The 3,811-nt window shown below is 38.1% G+C and overlaps 1 protein-coding gene across 3 annotated transcripts in view; it reads left to right on the top strand.

Moving 5' to 3' along the window:
• Positions 1-3,811, top strand: part of LOC106880833 (uncharacterized) — a 38,630-nt gene that overhangs the window by 23,681 nt on the left and 11,138 nt on the right. The window lies entirely within an intron of this gene.

The following is a 3,811-nucleotide window of genomic DNA, read 5'->3' as shown; positions in this document are numbered from 1 at the left end:
ACCCTTATACTCTGTGTTTTCAAACGCATGGATATAGGTGTCAAATTTGTTCCAATAACTTTCGAGTAATAGATAGATAGATAGAGAGAGACAGACAGACAGACAGACATATAGCTCGCTCCGGCCAGTCATGGTATTAGCTGTCAGTAGCCAAAGAATCGACAGGCCAGCAACAGGCATGCAGGCAAACAGACAGATACTTCACTAGCAGTGAGCACTTTCACTTCTGACAGCTAATAGCATGATAGTGCCAATTTTTTTTTTTGCCCGGCACAATTATGGCTGTGTGGTAAAGCTCGCTCAGCGACCATGTAATTTCGAGTTCAGTTCCCCCGCAACAGGTACTTTGGGCAGGTGTTTACTATTACGGCCCTGGGCCGAGCCCCCACTCTAACCTCCGCCAACCACCACCGCTTGACAATCGGTGTTGGTTTGTTTACGTTCCCTCTACGAAAGTGACCGATAGGATAAATACTGGGGTGGTGGGTAGGAGTCGATCTGTTCAACTAAAAACGTTCGAGGCGGTGCGCTCCAAGCTTGGCCAAGACTGAAACAAGTGAAAGGTGGGAGTGTGAAGGAGAATTATGGAATCTCCTCTGTCTTTGAGAGGTGTCCTGTAGGACAAAGTGGTCAGTTATTGGCCATTCGTGGTGGGGGGCACTACGGGATTGATATTCTAACTATATAAATGTAATATCACTGAATGTCTATGGTTCTTTAGCAGTTTCGTTATTTTCATTAGATTTCTTTAAATGTTTTTTCTTAGTAAAAAATGGTAATTAAACTAAAAGAACGAAGGGGCTGAAGTTTTTAAATGAAAGAAATTATTTTATTTCATTTTATTTTGGAAATTTAAACGGTGGATGTCAATAAGTTGTCAACGAGTCCATGAAAGGGTTCATTAATTTTTTAAATTTTTTAATTAAAAATCGCTAATGACACATACCGGTGTTGGTGTATTTACGTCCCCGTAAGATAGCAGTTTGGTAAAAAGAAAAAGAAAAAAGATAGAATAAGTACTGGGGTCGATTCGTTCCACTAAAATTCTTCGAGGCGGTGCCCCAGCATGGCAGCAGTCTAATAACTGAAACAAGTAAAAGATAGAACGAAAGAATAATTACATTGAAATCAAGAATTTATTATTTTTTTTTTTTGTTATGCTTCTTAATTTTATTTTAGAAATTTTGACAATTAGTTGGGGTGGCTGTGTTAAGTTATCCATGATTCTCTGAAAGACTCAGTATTATGAGGGGTTTGCCGACCTTTGCTGAAAAAATAGAAACCGGAAGTGACGTTGGTGAAATCCTCGAACAGTGGTTCCCAACCTTTTTACTACCAAGGACCCCTTTGATTTAAATGGGTTTTCCCACGGACCCCAGGATATTGAAAAGCCTGCCAGCTTAACATGTTTACGGACCCCCCAGTACTACCTTTCCGGACCACAAATTGGGGACCACTGTTCTAGATTCATTCATATAACATGAAAAGGGGGAAAGTAAAGAATACGTACACCCGGTGGTTAGAGTTACCTGGTGGTTAGGGTTACATGAAAACATTGCATAAGACATTTATATAGATTTTTTTAGGGTCTTTAAATCTATTTCATCACGTGTTCATATAGATACGATGTAAAGGAAACATCTCTCGTTTTGCGTTGTCTCCCCCTTTTTTTCATTATTATTATTTTTCTTGGCGAGCATCCACGGTCCTTCGATCGTCTGCAGCCTAAACTAACATAGTAAACCCATCCACCAGATATCGAACACGTCCCTGTGAATTGTCACTGGTGTTGTGTATGCTGCTATACTCTGCTCGTGTTGTTACAAGTGGGTTGTATTTAACTGAGCGTGTGTTTGTTTACAAAATTGTCGTAACGGAGTTAACTTTGACATTTTACAAAACGTTAACTGCATATTAATTCATTTGTGTAGTAGAATACTGCTCTTCCTATCGTGATTTTGTGCGTGAGGGATCTCTGACAACTTAAAGAACCCGTTCCCTTGCTTGGGTCCTTAATGAATTTAAGCTGTGACATACGACCGAGCTTAGTTCAAGAGAGAAGTAGTACTGACAATAGGACCCGAAATAGCTAGTGACAGACCCCTAAGCTAGGGTAAGTCTAATTGCATATTGACAGATTATTACGTCGGCAGGTTTAATGTACCCATATAATGTTGCTACGAAACGAGGGCCAGTCACACGGTACTGGCAACGGCCACGCTCTGGCTATCACAGTCTTCAGCCTGTTTTTACATTATATTTGTATTATATATGTAATATATACTCTTTTACTTGTTTCAGTCATTTGACTGCGGCCATGCTGGAGCACCGCCTTTAGTTGAGCAAATCGACCCCAGGACTTATTCTTTGTAAGCCTAGTACTTATTCTGTCAGTCTCTTTTGCCGAACCGCTAACTTACAGGGATGTAAACACACCAGCATCGGTTGTCAAGCGATGTTGAGGGGACAGACACACAAACACACACATATATATACATATACATATATATGACGGGCTTCTTTCAGTTTCCGTCTACCAAATCCACTCACAATGCTTTGGTTGGCCCGAGGCTTTTAGTAGAAGACACTTGCCCAAGGTGCCACACAGTGGAACTGAACCTGGAACCATGTGGTTGGTAAGCAAGCTACTTACCACACAGCCACTCCTGCGCCTATATATGTATAATATATATGTAATTTATATGTATTATTTATGTAATAATTAAATTATATATTATGCACTTTGTGTGACCATTTTATACTGGGCTGCACTGCAGAGAAAGAATGAACTTCAATTCTATTGACTATCATGGTCTGCAGAATGTTACTGTGTTATTTGTATGTAATATATATGTAATAATTAAATAATATATTGTGTATTGTATTGTGTGATCAGTTGGTACCAAGCTGCATGGAAAGAATAACTTTTAAGGTTTCATTTCTATATAATTGGCTATCACAGTCTGTAGGTTGCTTTTGCTTTATACAAGTAACATATATCTATTTTATATATAATATATATGTTATATTTCAATTGTGTTATGTGCTTTTTTGTGTGTTGTTGTGCACTTGACCTCCACCCCCCCCCACCAGTCCATGGGGAAATTGTTTTGTGTGAAACCTGTCCCTGATACAAAAACAGCTGACAATTCTCTATAGAATAGTCTTTGGGGAATCCATTACCTCTGACTCATTGTAAGTCAGCATTTCCTTCACAGGATAACAAGTACAGCGGAAACCACTTCTTGTGCTTGTTTTCGGGCAGACAATGACCATGATTTTCATTATATAAGTGACCTTTGGCTATAATTAGCTTTGACGAGTTTTGACTCATTTGTTCTAGAAATCGCATTTCTGGAGACTATATAGGGTGTAGCCTGATAGGCTTAAATCCATTACTCAGTTTAGCACTAGAACTTTCAACGAGGAAAGGACAGAGTACTTTGAGTTGCATCAATACTGTTGGAATCATCTGAGTCAAGTCTTTCCCTCGTTTATTACCGGATTCAAATGCCTTGTAAAGCTATATTAGGACTTATCCTCGCTTTTTTTGTAACAAAACCATTACAAGAATGTTGCTTAGACCCTGTATATCCCCCCCACACACACACTCAGATAAAGTAATCTTGTTTGACATTGAAGAATGACAATATTTTTTTAAACTGATTTCTTTGTATTATTTATCTCAGTGCTTTTTATTTAATCTCAAATCCTGTTTGATATCTCTGTGTGTGTATATATATATATATATAATATATATATATATATATATATATATATATATATATATATACATATATATATATATATA

Source organism: Octopus bimaculoides, chromosome 24 (assembly GCF_001194135.2).
Source record: "Octopus bimaculoides isolate UCB-OBI-ISO-001 chromosome 24, ASM119413v2, whole genome shotgun sequence".
NCBI lineage: Eukaryota > Metazoa > Mollusca > Cephalopoda > Octopoda > Octopodidae > Octopus > Octopus bimaculoides.
The sequence above is the reverse complement of the archived record's forward strand: the minus strand, read 5'-3'. Positions and strand labels throughout refer to the sequence as shown.